The sequence below is a fragment of the Leptodactylus fuscus genome, chromosome 4, assembly GCF_031893055.1.
Source record: "Leptodactylus fuscus isolate aLepFus1 chromosome 4, aLepFus1.hap2, whole genome shotgun sequence".
Taxonomy (NCBI): domain Eukaryota; kingdom Metazoa; phylum Chordata; class Amphibia; order Anura; family Leptodactylidae; genus Leptodactylus; species Leptodactylus fuscus.
In genome coordinates, this window is record NC_134268.1 from 82,176,481 (window position 1) to 82,199,468 (window position 22,988).

Consider the following 22,988-nt stretch of genomic DNA (forward strand, 5'->3'; position numbering starts at 1 on the left):
GGGCGCATATATATGTGCGTGCATAAATATGTGCACGCATATACAGGGTAGGGCGCATAAATATGTGCGCGCATATACAGAGTAGGGTGCATAAATATGTGCGCGCATAAATATGTGTGCGCATATACAGGGTAGGGCGCATAAATAGGTGCGCGCTTAAATAGATGCGCGCATAAATAGGTTCATGCATATAGAGGGTAGGGAGCATAAATATGTGCGCGCATATACAGGGTAAGGCGCATAAATTTGTGCGCGCATAAATATGTGCGCGCATATACAGGGTACGGCGCTTAAATATGTGCGCGCATATACAGGGTAGGGCGCATAAATATGTGCGCGCATAAATATGTGCATGCATATACAGGGTAGGGCGCATAAATTTGTGCGCGCATAAATATGTGCGCTCATAAATATGTGTGCGCATATACAGGGTAGGGCGCATAAATATGTGCGTGCATAAATATGTGCACGCAAATACAGGGTAGAGCGCATAAATATGTGCGCGCATATACAGGGTAGGGCGCATAAATATGTGCGCGCATAAATATGTGCGCACATATACAGGGTAGGGCGCATAAATATGTGCGCGCATAAATATGTGCACACATATACAGGGTAGGGCGCATAAATAGGTGCGCGCTTAAATAGATGCGCGCATAAATAGGTTCATGCATATAGAGGGTAGGGCGCATAAATATGTGCGCGCATATACAGGGTAAGGCGCATAAATATGTGCGCGCATAAATACGTGCGCGCATAAATATGTGCGCGCATAAATATGTGTGCGCATATACAGGGTAGGGCGCTTAAATATGTGCACGCATATACAGGGTAGGGCGCATAAATATGTGCGCGCATAAATATGTGCATGCATACACAGGGTAGGGCGCATAAATATGTGCGCGCATAAATATGTGCATGCATATACAGGGTAGGGCGCATAAATTTGTGCGCGCATAAATATGTGCGCGCATAAATATGTGTGCGCATATACAGGGTAGGGCGCATAAATATGTGCGTGCATAAATATGTGCACGCATATACAGGGTAGGGCGCATAAATATGTGCGCGCATATATATGTGCGCGCATATACAGGGTAGGGCGCATAAATATGTGCGCGCATAAATATGTGCGCGCATATACAGGGTAGGGCGCATAAATATGTGCGCGCATAAATATGTGCACACATATACAGGGTAGGGCGCATAAATAGGTGCGCGCTTAAATAGATGCACGAATAAATAGGTTCATACATATAGAGGGTAGGGCGCATAAATATGTGCGCGCATATACAGGGTAAGGTGCATAAATATGTGCGCGCATAAATATGTGCGCGCATAAATATGTGCGCGCATAAATATGTGCGCGCATAAATATGTGCGCGCATAAATATGTGCGCGCATAAATATGTGCGCGCATAAATATGTGCGCGCATAAATATGTGCGCGCATAAATATGTGCGCGCATATACAGGGTAGGGCGCTTAAATATGTGCACGCATATACAGGGTAGGGCGCATAAATATGTGCGCACATAAATATGTGCATGCATATACAGGGTAGGGCGCATAAATTTGTGCGCGCATAAATATGTGCGTGCATAAATATGTGTGCGCATATACAGGGTAGGGCGCATAAATATGTGCATGCATAAATATGTGCACGCATATACAGGGTAGGGCGCATAAATATGTGCGCGCATAAATCTGTGCGCGCATATATATGTGCGCGCATATACAGGGTCGGGCGCATAAATATGTGCGCGCATAAATATGTGCGCGCATATACAGGGTAGGGCGCATAAATATGTGCGCGCATAAATATGTGCACACATATACAGGGTAGGGCGCATAAATAGGTGCGCGCTTAAATAGATGCGCGCATAAATAGGTTCATGCATATAGAGGGTAGGGCGCATAAATATGTGCGCGCATATACAGGGTAAGGCGCATAAATATGTGCGCGCATAAATATGTGCACGCATATACAGGGTAGGGCGCATAAATAGGTGCGCGCTTAAATAGATGCACGAATAAATAGGTTCATACATATAGAGGGTAGGGCGCATAAATATGTGCGCGCATAAATATGTGCATGCATATACAGGGTAGGGCGCATAAATTTGTGCGCGCATAAATATGTGCGTGCATAAATATGTGTGCGCATATACAGGGTAGGGCGCATAAATATGTGAATGCATAAATATGTGCACGCATATACAGGGTAGGGCGCATAAATATGTGCGCGCATAAATATGTGCGCGCATATATATGTGCGCGCATATATATGTGCGCGCATATACAGGGTCGGGCGCATAAATATGTGCGCGCATAAATATGTGCGCGCATATACAGGGTAGGGCGCATAAATATGTGCGCGCATAAATATGTGCACACATATACAGGGTAGGGCGCATAAATAGGTGCGCGCTTAAATAGATGCGCGCATAAATAGGTTCATGCATATAGAGGATAGGGCGCATAAATATGTGCGCGCATATACAGGGTAAGGCGCATAAATTTGTGCGCGCATAAATATGTGCGCGCATAAATATGTGCGCGCATATACAGGGTAGGGCGCTTAAATATGTGCACGCATATACAGGGTAGGGCGCATAAATATGTGCGCGCATAAATATGTGCATGCATATACAGGGTAGGGCGCATAAATTTGTGCGCGCATAAATATGTGCGCGCATAAATATGTGTGCGCATATACAGGGTAGGGCGCATATATATGTGCGTGCATAAATATGTGCACGCATATACAGGGTAGGGCGCATAAATATGTGCGCGCATATACAGAGTAGGGTGCATAAATATGTGCGCGCATAAATATGTGTGCGCATATACAGGGTAGGGCGCATAAATAGGTGCGCGCTTAAATAGATGCGCGCATAAATAGGTTCATGCATATAGAGGGTAGGGAGCATAAATATGTGCGCGCATATACAGGGTAAGGCGCATAAATTTGTGCGCGCATAAATATGTGCGCGCATATACAGGGTACGGCGCTTAAATATGTGCGCGCATATACAGGGTAGGGCGCATAAATATGTGCGCGCATAAATATGTGCATGCATATACAGGGTAGGGCGCATAAATTTGTGCGCGCATAAATATGTGCGCTCATAAATATGTGTGCGCATATACAGGGTAGGGCGCATAAATATGTGCGTGCATAAATATGTGCACGCAAATACAGGGTAGAGCGCATAAATATGTGCGCGCATATACAGGGTAGGGCGCATAAATATGTGCGCGCATAAATATGTGCGCACATATACAGGGTAGGGCGCATAAATATGTGCGCGCATAAATATGTGCACACATATACAGGGTAGGGCGCATAAATAGGTGCGCGCTTAAATAGATGCGCGCATAAATAGGTTCATGCATATAGAGGGTAGGGCGCATAAATATGTGCGCGCATATACAGGGTAAGGCGCATAAATATGTGCGCGCATAAATACGTGCGCGCATAAATATGTGCGCGCATAAATATGTGTGCGCATATACAGGGTAGGGCGCTTAAATATGTGCACGCATATACAGGGTAGGGCGCATAAATATGTGCGCGCATAAATATGTGCATGCATACACAGGGTAGGGCGCATAAATTTGTGCGCGCATAAATATGTGCGCGCATAAATATGTGTGCGCATATACAGGGTAGGGCGCATAAATATGTGCGTGCATAAATATGTGCACGCAAATACAGGGTAGGGCGCATAAATATGTGCGCGCATATACAGGGTAGGGCGCATAAATATGTGCGTGCATAAATATGTGCGCGCATATACAGGGTAGGGCGCATAAATATGTGCGCGCATAAATATGTACCCGCATAAATATGTGCGCGCATAAATATGTGCTCGCATAAATATGTGCGCGCATATACAGAGTAGGGTGCATAAATATGTGCGCGCATAAATATGTGTGCGCATATACAGGGTAGGGCGCATAAATAGGTGCGCGCTTAAATAGATGCGCGCATAAATAGGTTCATGCATATAGAGGGTAGGGCGCATAAATATGTGCGCGCATATACAGGGTAAGGCGCATAAATTTGTGCGCGCATAAATATGTGCGCGCATAAATATGTGCGCGCATATACAGGGTAGGGCGCTTAAATATGTGCGCGCATATACAGGGTAGGGCGCATAAATATGTGCGCGCATAAATATGTGCATGCATATACAGGGTAGGGCGCATAAATTTGTGCGTGCATAAATATGTGCTCGCATAAATATGTGTGCGCATATACAGGGTAGGGCGCATAAATATGTGCGCGCATAAATATGTGCGCGCATATATATGTGCGCGCATATACAGGGTAGGGCGCATAAATATGTGCGCGCATAAATATGTGCGCGCATATACAGGGTAGGGCGCATAAATATGTGCGCGCATAAATATGTGCGCGCATAAATATGTGTGCGCATATACAGGGTAGGGCGCATAAATATGTGCGCGCATAAATATGTGCGCGCATATATATGTGCGTGCATATATATGTGCGCGCATATACAGGGTAGGGCGCATAAATATGTGCGCGCATAAATATGTGCGCGCATATACAGGGTAGGGCGCATAAATATGTGCGCGCATAAATATGTGCACACATATACAGGGTAGGGCGCATAAATAGGTGCGCGCTTAAATAGATGCGCGCATAAATAGGTTCATGCATATAGAGGGTAGGGCGCATAAATATGTGCGCGCATATACAGGGTAAGGCGCATAAATATGTGCGCGCATAAATATGTGCGCGCATAAATATGTGCACGCATATACAGGGTAGGGCGCATAAATATGTGCGCGCATAAATATGTGCATGCATATACAGGGTAGGGCGCATAAATTTGTGCGCGCATAAATATGTGCGCGCATAAATATGTGTGCGCATATACAGGGTAGGGCGCATAAATATGTGCGTGCATAAATATGTGCACGCATATACAGGGTAGGGCGCATAAATATGTGCTCGCATAAATATGTGCGCGCTTATACAGAGTAGGGTGCATAAATATGTGCGCGCATAAATATGTGTGCGCATATACAGGGTAGGGCGCATAAATAGGTGCGCGCTTAAATAGATGCGCGCATAAATAGGTTCATGCATATAGAGGGTAGGGCGCATAAATATGTGCGCGCATATACAGGGTAAGGCGCATAAATTTGTGCGCGCATAAATATGTGCGTGCATAAATATGTGCGCGCATATACAGGGTAGGGCGCTTAAATATGTGCGCGCATATACAGGGTAGGGCGCATAAATATGTGCGCGCATAAATATGTGCATGCATATACAGGGTAGGGCGCATAAATTTGTGCGCGCATAAATATGTGCGCGCATAAATATGTGTGCGCATATACAGGGTAGGGCGCATAAATATGTGCGTGCATAAATATGTGCACGCATATACAGGGTAGGGCGCATAAATATGTGCGCGCATAAATATGTGCGCGCATAAATATGTGCGCGCATATACAGGGTAGAGCGCATAAATATGTGCGCGCATATACAGGGTAGGGCGCATAAATATGTGCGTGCATAAATATGTGCGCGCATATACAGGGTAGGGCGCATAAATATGTGCGCGCATAAATATGTACCCGCATAAATATGTGCGCGCATAAATATGTGCTTGCATAAATATGTGCGCGCATATACAGAGTAGGGTGCATAAATATGTGCGCGCATATATATGTGTGCGCATATACAGGGTAGGGCGCATAAATAGGTGCGCGCTTAAATAGATGTGCGCATAAATAGGTTCATGCATATAGAGGGTAGGGCGCATAAATATGTGCGCGCATATACAGGGTAAGGCGCATAAATTTGTGCGCGCATAAATATGTGCTCGCATAAATATGTGCACGCATAAATATGTGCGCGCATATACAGGGTAGGGTGCTTAAATATGTGCGCGCATATACAGGGTAGGGCGCATAAATATGTGCGCGCATAAATATGTGCATGCATATACAGGGTAGGGCGCATAAATTTGTGCGCGCATAAATATGTGCGCGCATAAATATGTGTGTGCATATACAGGGTAGGGCGCATAAATATGTGCGTGCATAAATATGTGCACGCATATACAGGGTAGGGCGCATAAATATGTGCGCGCATAAATATGTGCGCGCATATACAGGGTAGGGCGCATAAATATGTGCGCGCATAAATATGTGCGCGCATATACAGGGTAGGGCGCATAAATATGTGCGCGCATAAATATGTGAAACACATATACAGGGTAGGGCGCATAAATAGGTGCGCGCTTAAATAGATGCGCGCATAAATAGGTTCATGCATGTAGAGGGTAGGGCGCATAAATATGTGCGCGCATATACAGGGTAAAGCGCATAAATTTGTGCGTGCATAAATATGTGCGTGCATAAATATGTGCGCGCATAAATATGTGCGCGCATAAATATGCGCGCATAAATATGTGCGCGCATATACAGGGTAGGGCGCTTAAATATGTGCACGCATATACAGGGTAGGGCGCATAAATATGTGCGCGCATAAATATGTGCATGCATATACAGGGTAGGGCGCATAAATTTGTGCGCGCATAAATATGTGTGCGCATATACAGGGTAGGGCGCATAAATATGTGCGTGCATAAATATGTGCACGCATATACAGGGTAGGGCGCATAAATATGTGCGCGCATATACAGGGTAGGGCGCATAAATATGTTCGTGCATAAATATGTGCGCGCATATACAGGGTAGGGCGCATAAATATGTGCGCGCATAAATATGTACCCGCATAAATATGTGCGCGCATAAATATGTGCTCGCATAAATATGTGCGCGCATATACAGAGTAGGGTGCATAAATATGTGCGCGCATAAATATGTGTGCGCATATACAGGGTAGGGCGCATAAATAGGTGCGCGCTTAAATAGATGCGCGCATAAATAGGTTCTTGCATATACAGGGTAGTGCGCATAAATATGTGCGCGCATATACAGGGTAAGGTGCATAAATTTGTGCTCGTATAAATATGTGCGCGCATAAATATGTGCGCGCATATACAGGGTAGGGCGCTTAAATATGTGCGCGCATATACAGGGTAGGGCGCATAAATATGTGCGCGCATAAATATGTGCATGCATATACAGGGTAGGGCGCATAAATTTGTGCGCGCATAAATTTGTGCGCGCATAAATATGTGTGCGCATATACAGGGTAGGGCGCATAAATATGTGCGTGCATAAATATGTGCACGCATATACAGGGTAGGGCGCATAAATATGTGCGCGCATAAATATGTGCGCGCATATATATGTGCGCGCATATACAGGGTAGGGCGCATATATATGTGCGCGCATAAATATGTGCGCGCATAAATATGTGCGCGCATATACAGGGTAGGGTGCATAAATATGTGCGCGCATAAATATGTGCACACATATACAGGGTAGGGCGTATATACAGGGTAGGGCGTATATATATGTGCACGCATATATATGTAAGCATAATAAATATGTGCGCGCATATACAGGGTAGGGCGCATAAATTTGTGCGCGCATAAATATGTGCCCGCATAAATATGTGCGCGCATATACAGGGTAGGGTGCATAAATATGTGCGCGCATAAATATGTGTGCGCATATACAGGGTAGGGCGCATAAATAGGTGCGCGCATAAATAGGTGCGCGCATAAATAGGTTCGTGCATATAGAGGGTAGGGCGCATAAATATGTGCGCGCATATACAGGGTAGGGCGCATAAATTCTTGCGCGCAGAAATATGTGCTCGCATAAATATGTGCACACATATACAGGGTAGGGCGCATATATATGAGCGCGCATATATATGTAAGCATAATAAATATGTGCGCGCATATACAGGGTAGGGTGCATAAATATGTGCGCGCATAAATATGTGCGCGCATATACAGGGTAGGGCGCATAAATATGTGCGCGCATATACAGGGTAGGGCGCATAAATATGTGCGCGCATAAATATGCACGCATATACAGGGTAGGGCGCATAAATTTGTGCGCGCATAAATATGTGCTCACATAAATATGTGCGCGCATAAATATGTGTGCGCATATCCAGGGTAGGGCGCATAAATATGTGCGTGCATAAATATGTGCGCGCATATACAGGTAGGGCGCATAAATTTGTGCGTGAATAAATATGTGCGTACATAAATATGTGCGCGAATATACAGGGGTGAACCTATCCCTTTCGCCGCCGGAGGCGAACTACAGAGAGCCGCCCCCCCCCCGGATGAGGGGGCGGAGTGAAGGGGCGTGGCGGAGCAAAGGGGGCGTGGCTGAGCAAAGGGGGCGGGGCTTAGCGCCGTTCGCAGGCAGAGAGCAGGCACTGAGAGGACTTGCTCTCTGCCTGAGCGTGAGGGGAGGCTGCTGGAGCAGCGCTGCTCCAGTGGCCTCCCCAAACCACCGCTCGGTGCTAAGCCAGTCCAGACAGCTTGTCCTGGACTGGCTTAGGTAATCAAAAATGCCGCCCTCCCTGGGGTCCTGACATAGCGCCGCCTGAAGCGCTCGCTTCAGGTCGCCTCATGGAATGTGCGTCGATGCATTCCCCCCTTCATCTGCCCCAGTGTCATGTCATTCCCCCCTTCATCTGCCCCAGTGTCATGCCATTCCCCCCCCTTCATCTGCCCCAGTGTCCATGCCATTCTCTCCCCACCCCCTTCATCTGCCCCAGTGTCATGCCATTCTCCCACTTCATCTGCCCCAGTGTCATGCCATTCTCCCCCCCCCTTCATCTGCCCCAGTGTCATGCCATTCTCCCACTTCATCTGCCCCAGTGTAATGCCATTCTCCCCCTCATCTGCCCCAGTGTAATGCCATTCTCCCCTTCATCTGCCCCAGTGTAATGCCATTCTCCCCCCCCTTCATCTGCCCCAGTGTCATGCCATTCTCTCCCCACCCCCTTCATCTTCCACAGTGTCATGCCGTTCCCCCCCTCCCCTTCATTTGCCCCCCAGTTTCATGGGCCCCCTTCATTATGTTAAACACAAAACAAACACTTATTTACACTCACACTTCCTTCCATCGCTCCCTCGCCGCTCCTCTCTCTGACGCTCCTCTCACTCCACTGACAGGTGTAAGCGCGATGCGACGTCATCACATCGCGCCTACACACGCCGAAGCCGGGGGGCGCAGCATTAAAGCAGGAGCTGAGCTGAGCTCCTGCTTTAATCGCCTGTGTATTCAGCTCATCGGCATCCGATGGACGCCGATGAGCTGAAATCGGGACAGGCAAGTGCCGGGGGGCCCCAAGAGGCTCTGTGGGCCCCGGCACTTGCCCGATTATACTACAGTGACGACGGCCCAGGGCACAATTGCTGCTGCGGGCGCCAGGGGGCCGGCCAAAACCGCCCCCCCCCCCCCATTTTTCAATTTGGCCGGGCCCCTGACGCCAGTAGCGGTAATACTGGCCTATCGGCGGCCCTGGCTGCTGCCACTAATGCTTCATGCACACCACCAAAGGGGCAATTCTTCCAATGCTCTGTTCCATCCTGATATTTATAGAGCATGTCATATTCATGAGTCTGAGCTGCCCATTCAATCAAAGTAAATGGACAACACTCAGATGTCAACAAAATGTCTTCTATGACTCAAGCCAGCATGGTGAATGGATACATGATTCACAGCTCCTGCACAAGCATACTACGATCTACTCATTATCTACTCCATCCCTAACCTCCCTCACCTGGAAACACCACAGACTTTCTCCTATGCCCCTGCTTCTTTTCTTGAGGGGTCAGTCCATCATAATTAGCAGACCATGCGGATTTGGACTTTGAAGCCTAAACCTGTTCCAGTGTGGGTCCGCCGTTTGCCCATTTGGACCTGTCGTGCCCCCGCTGTGCTGCACATGGCATACTCCTGGCCTATAGATCTATCTCACGTGAACCCCTGCGGGATTGTCATGGACTACAAGGAGTTTGTGTCCACTTCCCACCTGGAACCACGCCTCATTCCACGTGCAGCCTACTACCACCACTCCGGAGGCCGCCATCTTGCCATCTGGCCCCTTGTACCCGGCCACAGTGCACAGCGCTCCACATCCCTGCTTACCTCCACAACTGCAGGTCACTGCGGATCTCACCTCTCTCTGACACATCGCTCCTGCCACCTCTGAGTGAGCATGACTTTCCAGCACCTACACCTCCTCGGCTTCCCCCAATGCAGCACATAGTCTCTCTCCTACTGCATCTGGATCGGACTACTGCATTCCCCTGAACTAAGGTGAGCTACATTCAGCCCTGTATAGACATTCAGGCTTCTGCCTGCTACTCCAGTATAGCCTCACACTCCCATCTACTATATCAAGGAGATTCCTCTGATGTTCTGGATCTTTACCTCACCATTCCTCTTTAGCTCCTCTAGTCACTAAAAGCTTGCATAACTATTCCCTGAGGCCAGAGGTGAACCTAGGCTTTGTGCCGCCTGAGGCAGACGTCAGAAAGCCACCATCCCCCCCGGGAGGAGGGGGGCGGAAAAGAGGGGCTGGACTGGCTTAGGTCAGCAAAAATGCTGCCCCCCCGGTCGCTTCAGGTCGCCTCATGAGAGGTGCGGCGCTGCCTGAGGCACACAGGTTAACCTATAGAGCTCTTACCCTAACCTGGAACACCTACCTCCCTGTGAGATCTACAGCGGCCCCATAGATGAGAATTTCTGCTGCAGGCCTCTGGACCTACCTCAGGCACTCAACCCTCTGTTGCTTCTCCAGGAAGTACTACAGTCAGTGCCTTGTCTTGGAGAGTGGAGTAGCAAGCCCCTAAACATCTACTAGGGGGCTCCTCATCCTCCCTTTGACACATCCTAGGGTACTTGCACACTCCTGCTGTCTCGCTGATCCTTAAACTCTATCCTTAAATTTGACATTTCAGCTAACTCCCCCAGGTGCTCGGGTGTCATAGGGATCACTTCTAAGTAGCACTGGAGGAGAGACCTCCCACCCACTCAACTACCACACAGCCTCTGGAGCCATCTTTCTTCAAATTGCAACACAGTGGTTTTCCTACCCTGCTCTGCTCACCATGACACATTAACTCTCAAGCCTCTAGCACCAGACAGTGGCCCATACCTTCAAAATACAGTATTGCCTGTCTAATTTCTGTTGCCTGCATATCCAACATGGTGAAAGGAAAGAAACAACTAAGCGATCAGAAAACAACCTGACCAATTACTTTGAAAGGGATCACAGACGGTGACAGTGGATGTGTCCCACCTAGCCCTGATTAACTACTCCCTCCATGTTGAACTATCAATGTCATTGCCACAGGGGCCCTTCTAAATGCAACAGTCCCAGACCACTCAATAGATGCAAAAGCCTTGCATCTGCCTTCTTCTCCGGAAGACATCCACCAGGTGGTTAAAAACCTGCAACACTCAAAACAGTTGAACCATCTGGATGTTCCTACTTTGACATCAAGCTCATTGTCCGCTATTACTAGTCCAGTTACACAAAATCCTCACCTAGACTTGCCTCCCTCTATGGAGAGCTCTCACTCTCAAGCACAACAAACAATAGCAGTTCAAGTTCCAGAAGGATGTCTTAATGCATTCTACACATCCAACGAACTGGCTTCTGAAAACACACTTAGGGCTAGTTCACACGTGAACTGCCCGCGTGGGTTTTGACACAGAGAGAGCGCGGCGAGCCGCGTCTCTCTCTTGTCAAAACCCGCCCGCCGCGACCATCGCTGTCGCGGCTTAACCCTCTGCTGTCGGCTCAAATGAATGAGCCGACATAGGAGGGAGCTGCCGGGGGCGGAAGCCGCGTGGCTGAGCCTGCGCGGCTTCCGCCTGAAGAAAGGACATGTCCTTTCTTTTCTCCGCTAGCAGCAGCTCGCCGCTAGCGGAGAACAGAAGCCCGGCGGTCTCCATAGACCACCATTATAAGGGAAGGTTTTGGACGCAAAATCCGCTGTCAAAAACCTCCCCTTATACTCACGTGTGAACTAGCCCTTAAGGGCATGCTCTTGGCCCTTTGTAGCGCCTTGCAAGCTGACGTATTCAAACTTATTAGACAGTCCTCTGTCTCAGCTCTACATATGTGACACATATTGAGAACAAAATGGGAGACTTTTGACTTCCTACAACAAGATGATCAATATTCACAACGACCTAGCAGAAGACTTTGAAAAACTTAGAACTAAATTAGTAGACAAGGAAAACTGTTCTTATCGCAACAATATCAAATTTTGAGGCATTCCAGAGGTGTGTCCCCATCTGACCTACAATCCTACCTGCAAGACACAAAATTTCTACTTCTGAATTTTTCTGCCACAGACCTTATCATTGACAGAGCACACAGATTCCCACATCCATACCATCTTAGTGAAAATATAACCCCAAGATATCTTGGCCAGGTTCCATTTCTTTCACATTCAAGGAACTCATCATGGCTCAAACACACAAGCAACGATCCTGACCTATTAGATTTTGAGATGTCCAGCTGTATATGGACCGTTCCTCAGATACCCTACGTCTACATGCAGATCTTACACCCATAACTACCTCTCTCCAACGTTACAAAATCATCTATAGATGGGGATTCCCTGTCAAGCTTCTTATCACCAAAGATGGCACCATTCCTACTGTCACTATCTTGAGTATATGCAAGGACCTGTTAGCGTCCTGGAACATCCTGCTCTCCGCTTTGCAAGACAGGCATAAACGTCGCCCTCCAGCTGATCATGATTGACTACATTATGGGGTTCCAACCTTCATTAACATGGTGCAAGGCCTCCACAAGGACCCTCTACGCCGCCCATGATGATATTCCCCATCGTCCATACACTACTACTATATTCATCTTCAGAACTGTAAGTTAGTTCTCATTCTATTTTTTTCTTTAACTTTAATGCCTGGCTGACCTGAACCGTACAATAGTTACACAAACTGTTCTTTACTTCCAATAATATTACATATTGACTGAGTGTATAGATTCTGTCTTGCTAAAATGGTTCTCAAACTTGCCTCTCTTAACGTACGGAATCTTAACAGCCTTCAAAAACCTCCTACCTGCTACTTATGGAAGAAGACCCTCTCGCTACATGCTGATATTATATGCATCCAAGAGACTCATCTACTACAAACAGATGCTGCTAGACTTCAAAATCCTTGCATTCCAATGATTTTTCATGTCCAATAAAAAGAGAAGTGTCTTAATTGCAGTCAGGAACTCAGTAGCCTTTTCCTTACTAGACTAACAAACAGACTTCAAGGTAAATACCTTATTATGGTCTGACTTATCAATAAAGTACAATATACTATTGTCAATGTTTATGCCCTTACCGGCAATCACTAGCCTTTCTGAATAAGGTTTACAGACACATAAACAATCTATTGAAAGGGGCCTTTTATACTTTGTGTAGACTTTAGTAATGCTTTGGACCCATCACTGGAGTCCACAAACCCTACAGACAGAGCACTCTGATCCTCTCCCAATTCTAACTTAAGGAAAACTTACACAATGTCTGGCAGGCACAACACATCTCAGAATGTGATTATATGCATTTTTCCTTCATCCACCACATGTACTAACATATAAACGTATGTCTACTGGATCTGCCATCTCTACTACATATTGCTACACTCACCTGCCTGTCTGTTCTGGAACGTGGCAATAAACTTTGCTCTTCTCCTAACCTCATCGACCAAATCTACCAAACTAGAAACCATTTCCGAGTTCTTCTACTTTATGATTATCAAAAGGCATTGAAGAAATCTAAAGCTAATTCTATTCTCAAAGCAATAAAGCTGGGAAATTGCTGGCCCACCGGCTAAAAGCCAGAACAGCTAAGTCAAAAATCCCCTCTATGAAGCAACCAAACTCTGCAGGAAAAGTGAGGGACCCCAGAGAAATTGCTGGAATTTTCAGGACATATAATGCACAACTTTATAATTTACAGGAACAATTCTTAGAACCTGAAAACCACTTTTCTTTGACTTCTTAGCTCATCTATGTTTACCAACCCTGACACCAGACCTTTTATCCTCTCTGAGTGGACCCATTACAACTCTAGAACTGGAAAGGATTATCAAGACTCTGCCTAAATGTAAATCTCCAGGTCCTGATGGTTTCTCTAATGAATATCTCCTCCACTTCCATCAGACCCTAATCAAGCCATGATTGGGATCTCTCTCCCAAGAGAGAATTTGGAGGAACTTATCTTCTTACCAAAACCAAGTAAATCCCCAGACTCTCCTCATAATTTTTGACCAATTTCACTATTAAACACAGATATTAAACTAAATGCTAAAATATTGGCTTAAAGACTTGCACGCATTGTACCCAGCTTAATTAGAAAGGGTCAAGTGGGGTTCGTCAAGGGCCATCAGGCCCCGGATAAAACCAGACGCATTCTTCACCTCGTTGACCTACTAAAACAAAATAAAACTTCTTCTGCACCAATTGCGTTAGATGCAGAAAAAAACATTCGATCACATCTACTGGTGCTTCGCCATTTCAGAGTTGAACAGATTAGGAATTTCTCCCCATTGGCAAGAGTATTAACTAACAGCAACCTCCGAGACAGGTTTGACATCCACAAAAGAATGAGACAAGGATGCCCACTGTCTCCATTGATCTTTGTCCTCACCATTGAACCTCTGGCGCAATCACATAGACAGAACAACTTGATTCATAGTGTGAAAATAGCGGACTCCTCGCATATGATATATTTATACACAGATAATATTATTCTCTCTTTAACTCAACCATCCACCTTATTTCCCCAAGCAATAGATGTGATTAAGCATCCTGGCATGCTTTCGTTCTATAAGATTAATAAAAACAAAACCCACATTCTCCCTTAGAATATCACTCTGAAATTCCTGGAACAACTAGAAACAAAATTTGCTTTTGACTGGTGAACTTCCACATTGGATTACCATGGCATTAAGATTCCTCACTCAAACCACTCAAATCAACTTTCTACCATGACTACCCGAACTGGGTAAGGTTTTCCAATCATATACCAATCATATACCAAGTACAACTTATCCTGGCTCGGCAGAAACTCTGACTATCAGATGATGATACTTCTGAAGCGTTTATACCTTTTTCCTTCTTTTTTCCTCTGCAAAATCAACTCCATGATCCTCCAATTTATTTGGAACTATAAAAACCTATAATCTCTTCTTCAGATGGAGGGGATTGGGAAATCTGGGTATCCCTATCACTCACAACTTTTACGTAGCCTCTCAACTATCCACTGGCAGAGACTGATGGCAAGATACAGCAGTCAAAACTTGGAAACCCACCTCATTCCCAAACACAGTCTCAGGGCCTGGCTATACTATTCTCTCCTACATACTAACTTCCATCGCTTTCTTCTCTCATCCTGTCACACCTCACAACTATTTGATAATGTACCTACAAACTTACTGGGAAGAAGCTTTTCCTGAACCTCTCACTGGCTCCAACGTACCTTAGGATTAAATACTTGTTTGCCACTTCCCACAACTCTGACACCTTCCATAAAAAGATCTATTACCGTATTTTTCGGACTATAAGACGCACCTAGGTTTTAGAGGAGGAAAATAGGGGAAAAAAATTTTGAAGCAAAAACTGGTAAAATATTTAATATATGGGAGTTGTAGTTTTGCAACAGCTGCAAGGCCACATTGACAGGTGACCCTGCAGCTGTATGGGGATGTATAGGGCGTTTTTTTTGCGGGGCCAGCCGTACTTTTTAGTTATACCATTTTGGGGGATATCTATTGCTTAGATCACCTTGTATTGAAAAAAAAAACAGGAGGTGATTTAGAACTTTTATTTATTTCATATTTTTAAAGCTTTTTTTTTTTTTTTTTTTTTTTTTTTTTACTATTTTATTCCCCTCCGGGGGCTTGAACCTGCGGTCACTTGATCGCAAGTCCCATAGACGGCAATACAACTGTATTGCCGTCTATGGGACATTCTGTCTATTAGTATTACGGCTGGTCATAGAGACCAGCCGCAATACTAATACAGCAGTGACAGGCCTGGGAGCCTCATTAGGCTTCCGGTTGTCACCCGAACAGGTCGGCTCCTGCGATATCGCCGCGCAGGAGCCGGCCTGCAACGTCACAGGTACGGGGCCGGTGGGGACCGGCCCCGGGGGAGAAGGGGCCACGGATACTGACCCGGCATCCGCTGTACTAGAGAGGCGGATGCCGGGGAGGGATAGACGCCGGGGCCTGAGACATCGCTGCCCTGCCCTGCATGAAGCCAGCGGCGGGGGGACGGAGGAGCGGAATAGCAGCATCACTCCTCCCGCTGCTGGCTTCATGCAGGGCAGGGCAGGGCAGCGATGTCTCAGGCTCCGGCACCTGTAATGGCGTCTATCACTTGCCGGCTTCCGCCTCTCTATTACAGCGGATGCCAGGCGCCACCTTCAGACTATAAGACGCACCCTTCTTTTCCCCAAAAATTTTGGGGAAAAAAAGTGCGTCTTATAGTCTGAAAAATACGGTACATGCCTTAAAACTTCCAAATAAACCCATCAACATTTTCAGCTCTATTTATCACATGATGGAACTCAAAGACTCCATTATTAAGATGGCTCTAATCCATAGTTGGGAAATCTCCCTCCAGAAATGCTTTTCCCCATCTCAATGGAAGAGTGCACTAGACTTTACTAAAAAAAATGTCAATTGTGTGACACGTTACAAAACCACTGTGAAGCTTCTACTCCACTAGTACTACACAATCATAGGGGAGATGCTGGAGAGGCTGCTCTACCACTACATCCTTACTCTACATACTTTGGTCATGCCCTCATCTGAAATGTCATTGGCTATCCCTCGTGGTACATTTCACAGTTCAACCATCCCTGGAATTAGCGCTCCTCTTACTCTTCATGTCTTACCTTTGGCCTACAGGACCTTTATTGTCCATACACTCTTATTGGCCACTCTGGCCCTTCTCAGGCTATGGAAAGCCCCTACCATACCAAAAATTTCTACTGTAACTGACATTCTACATCAAACATTTCAATATGAGAAGACACTTTCCTACAGCGTTTTCAGAGATGTCCACTTTAACAAGAACTGGAATCCGTGGGTTACCTATAGACTAGCGGCTCCTCTACCTCATGACTTGAGATTGTCCAAATACTCTCTGACTTTTTGAACTCTCTACCCCAGCTGTATATATGACAATGACCACCATTTATGCTCTGCATTATTCTTGCACTTAGGCTATTTGTCCTAGTTCTACACTGTATGCGGATTATCCCAGATTATTTTAATTTTGCCTCCTATTACTTTTAGTTTTCTGTTTCCCTTTTGAACTTTCATTATTCTCCAGATTCATCACCCAGACCCAATCATACCAGACTGTTACATGCATGTAATGTATATATTGTGTTTTACTGAACTACACAGCATACATATCACTGTTATTATGTTTGATTCCTTATTACAAAACTTCTAGTAAAATTTTTATTGAACGTAAGATTAGCATAGAAAACAGTAATCTTAATGTACAGATACATATTCATACATACACACAGATACACGCATATTATACACACCTTACAAATAGGCATAAATCGGAATACTTGTGACTCATGGGAACAATTGTGGCACACGACCCTTGTTTTTCACTAAAGATGGACTACTTGGAGCATTTTTCTTCCTGTTCATCACTTTTTACGAAAGTGACCAGAACAGGGCAGAGATCAGGGCAGGGAAAACTCAGCCCAAGAGATTTACTATAACTCATGCCAGAAAACTAATATGCCTTATACCACAAATCTATAACAGTCCCTCACTGATAGCTTACAGTTCTGGTGCCTCTTAATTAATTTACAGACATATCTTAAAGGGGACTTTTCACCTCCTCCACAAATCCAGTCCTTTTCATTAATTTAATAGGCAGCGCTCCACTGATTGTCTTGCACTTGGAATTCTTTCTCCAGTCCTCACCATTACTGAGGAAACTTCTGACATGCTAACTAGAAGCTCCAATGTGATTTGCGTTGTGAAGCAGAAGCAGAAAAGTGGGTGTGACTCAGACATCCAATAGGAGGCAGACAGTGTCAGAGCTCAGAGTCACACCCCTAACCTCCTCCTGCCTGACACCGCCCACTAGACAAAAATTCTAACTGTGCTGGAATCGGTGCAGGAGTGCCTATTATATAATGAAAAGAACCCAAGATGGAGGTGGTAAAAGATTTACTAATTCTGTCTAAAAGTTAAACAGTGCAAAGTTAAGACTAGACTAACTTAAACTGGTCCAGATTTATTATAGTCTCCGATGCTTTATATCAGAAAAATGTGGAAAAATGTAATTGCAAAGTGTCTAAAACACTTGACACATTTTGCTTAGCAAATCTCCCCACTGTATATACAGATACTTACAGTATACATTAGAGGGATTTCTATCAGACATATAGAAATGAATTCTCTCTTTTCCTCTCTCTTTCTGTATAAATGTGTGTGTTTGTATATATATATATATATAAATATATATATATATATATATATATATATATGTATATATATATATATATATATATATATATATATATATATATATATATATATATACAAATTACAAACATCATAAACATTTTGGGGACAATATATCAAACACTCTGTGGGGGGTTTCTGGTGTAGAGAGTTACAATGTGTCACATATTTAGTACAAGGTTCTCTTTTGTGCCAAATATAAGCTGCACCCCTGTCCTGCACCTCTCTCACCACTTACACACTTATTTACTGTAACTAACAACAGTTTCTGGAGTGAGTTATATTGAAAATCTATGCCAGTTCCTAGCTAGCAAAGATCTTGATTCTGACGCATAGTCATGTGACTAATTTATTAAGAGGTCGGAACCAGGGACTTTATTAAGTCTAAAACACCAGTCTGCAATAAATCAGAACCACTGTATATAGAGATGCAAATTGCATAAGTTGAACTACATACAGAGTCATCTAAGTATATACATATTATTACATAAACAATACACATACAGTATATATATATATATATATATATATATATATACACACCTAGGTGTGTATATGGGATTCATTCACTACATAGAGGTAGGTATTGTCTTTAGAAATGGTCACTAATATAAATATATACAATACAGTAACATAACATACATATAAATACATAACACACAGACATCACACATGATACCTTGAGACCTCTGTTGCTTTTAAGTTTTTGTCCAGTGTAGTAATGTAGTAATGATAACATTATGTACTTTATATACTAGCAAAGTTTACAATAGAAGTAATTGGGGACATACGTATGTCATGTATAGATGGAGGGTGAGCATTCTCAATAAATTGGTGGTGCAGGGTCCCCAATCTGATCTACTTATTGTAGAAATGAAAAGCCATATAATAAGGTATATTAAAATAAGCTTTTATATCAGGGTCAGGTGTTAGGATATATCAGGTATAAGCAATTATCTGCATGAAACAGTATTTTCTGCACAATATTATAGCGCTGGCCAATAATTCTATAAATTGATGCTTTTGTATTAGATCAGGCCAAAATAAAGGGGTTGTCCAGGATAAATTGACAATCCCTGGCTAAGTCCCCCCCCCCCCCCCTCCCCTTCACTTAGGATATATCAGATATAATCAATTATTTGCAATAACAATATACATTGATGTTTTTGTATTATATCAGGAGGGATATAAACCAGGAGATCTCTCCATCTAGTGACATACATACAGTATATATCATAAGTAAAACATTCATACTGGGTTTCTTTTCGTCCATCTAAATAATACCTGAGTGTATGTAAGGATATAGTTATATATGTGGTGTGTTTTAAATGACATATCGATATATAAATCTGTCAGGCTTTGACTTGTATAACTGTGTAGTACAGCAGAGCTGACTGCGCTATTCTGCCCCTAGAGGTGACTGCTGACAACTGATACCATTGGCCATAGGAAGAAATCTTAGTGAAATAAGAGGAGACATTAATGGAAATGTTTCTTATTTGTTCTGTAAATGATGGAGCAGAATAATATACAGAATAGCTTATGTGTACAGGGACTAATACTGGAGATTTATCCACAGTCTCCCCCATCCCCCGGCCATTATGTAATATGTTCTGTCTAGTGATTGGTCATGTGTTGGGGTCTTCAGTATTAGGATTAGATCAAGTCTCTTACCCAACCCGTCACCACTAAGTCTTCACCACACTGAGCAGAGCCGACCACGCAGACGTCTCCTCCATCACTGACCACTAACTGACTGCAGCCAACTGATTTTTCAAATGAAGATCCAGCAATCCTATTGGCTGTGGTTGCAGTTACCATGGTGACCTCTGCAGCAGAGGATTTAACCCCTTAAGTACCAAAACCATTTGAGAATTAGTGCATTTTATTGGAAAAATAACATGTAATGAAAAAAATATGATTTTTTATCTTGCCACAATCCAAGAGCCATATGTTTATTATACCACTGATGAAGCCATATGGGGGCTGTTTTCTGTGGGCTGAGTTTTGTGACCATTTTTGGGATAGATATACCGTATAGTATTTATTAGCTTTTATTGTTATTCGGATAGTGAAAGGTTAAAAAAAAAACAATTTCAGGGTTTTTTAGTTCATTTTAACAAATGTTTATATGACATGATAATTTTATTATATGGGTGGTGATGAGCTGTATTTATGACATGTATGCCATGTGGCACTAGGATTGCTAAAATGCATTTGGTTTTGGCATTGCCAAATATCAATATCTCATAGGGGACTCCATTAAAAGGGTTGTGCCAAGTTTTGAAGTTAACCTTCATCGATAATCAGTAGGAATCTGATACTACAATCCATAGAATGGGAGCCCAATTATCCTGTCCTGAAATGCTGTACCACTCCAACCATATCTGAGATAAATACAGGGGACTATGCCAGATTACCATTGAGGTGTATAGTGATGGTGAATGTAGGTCCAAAACATGGCCATAATCAGCCTCAGAAAATCACTAGTCACACCTCATAATACTTGGATCTGAATGAACCATAGATCATCATCACAAAATATAAAGAGAAGTGCCAAGAAAGGATTTGCTGGTGCAAAAACTCTGAAAGGAAATTGTTCAGTCAGCAATTCCTGATTCCCTATAATAGACAATCATAGTGAATTATATGAGAAAAATAGTAATGGCTCCAGAAAAATAGCTGAATAAGTATTTGCTGAAAGAGCGTTAAATATCAAATAGACATTAAAGGGGTTGGCCACTTTCAGACCAATATTGACAAACAAATGTACAATAAAAAGTTATATAATTCTCCAATATACTTTCTGTATCAATTACTCACAGTTTTCTAGATCTCTGCTTGCTGTCATTCATTCTGTTACTTCACATGGTCATGTGATTTACGGTCCATTGTCACATGATGGCGCGGGTGCATGCGCAGTAGCATGTTGCTACTACTACTGTAACTGAGCATGCACCCGCGCCATTTTTTATCAATGGCAGTTCGCGAGTGCTGGAGGAAGACGGGACCAGGGGACGTCGGACCCTGAATGCCCACCCACCATGCACGGTAGATAAGATTAACATATTCTTTTTTAGGGTTTTATTTTATAACGGGGAGCGGGGGGTAGTTTAATATAACTTTAGCGGTGCCTGAATAGCCTTTTTAAAGGCTATTCACACATATGTGGGGCTCTATCAGCATAATTTTGCTGATAGAACTCCTTTAAGCTATTATGTTTTATGGAATCAAAGGGCACCTTAAAGCTCCTGAACCTGGGCTCAATACAAAACTTGTTACAGAGCCCCAAGTAACACTCCATTTATAGTACTGGTCTCTTCATATGGCACAAGGATTTTCTTTCACCGTTCCACACTCCCCCCCCCCCATCCCTATGTAAAAGTTAATATATACCATAAGTCAGACTGGCTATTGAGTCTCTTCTCTGTGTTTCTATATCAGGGCACCGGAGATGAATACTGCCAATTCAAGATTGAAAAAATCTATGAAAATGGATCATTGACACTAGAAAGTATAAGAAGCAGAGGGATATACATTCATTGGACTACTTCCCAATGGATTCGCAAATCCAATGATACATACAGGAGAGCAAAATGTTGTTTTTTACCCCCAAGTTATCAAATGTAAGTAATATTTGAACATAAACCCTATTCTTTGTTTAGGAGCAGACTAACAGTGATAGCTATGGCTGAGATTTCCTTGTGAAATGCCTTGTGAATCACTGAGGACATAAAGAAAGACTGCTAAAAATAGTAATGACCTATTATAAGGATACACCGTCAATATCACTGGTGATCTGACAACCAGCAATCCTTTCCATCATCTGTTCTTAGCAGGGGATAGTTAGACAAAGGATTAGGAGTAGAGATGAGCGAACAGTGTTCTATTGAACACATGTTCGATCGGATATCAGGGTGTTCGCCATGTTCGAATCGAATCGAACACTGCGTGGTAAAGTGCGCCAAAATTCGATTCCCCTCCCACCTTCCCTGGCGCCTTTTTTGCACCAATAACAGCGCAGGGGAGGTGGGACAGGAACTACGACACCAGGGGCATTGAAAAAAATTGGAAAAAGTCATTGGCTGCCGAAATCAGGTGACCTCCATTTTAGACGAATAGTGGATTTCAAATCCGGGTCATATGAGAATGTGAACTTTGTGACTATGAGACAGGGATAGCTGTACAGGCAGGGATAGCTAGGGATAACCTTTATTTAGGGGGGAATGTTATTAAAAATAACTTTTTGGGGCTCTATCGGGTGTGTAATTGTGATTTTTGTGAGATAAACTTTTTCCCATAGGGATGCATTGGCCAGCGCTGATTGGCCGAATTCCGTACTCTGGCCAATCAGTGCTGGCCAATGCATTCTATTAGCTTGATGAAGCAGAGTGTGCACCAGGGTTCAAGCGCACCCTCGGCTCTGATGTAGCAGAGCCGAGGCTGCACAAGGGTTCAAGCGCACCCTCGGCTCTGATGTAGGAGAGCCGAGGGTGCACTTGAACCCTTGTGCAC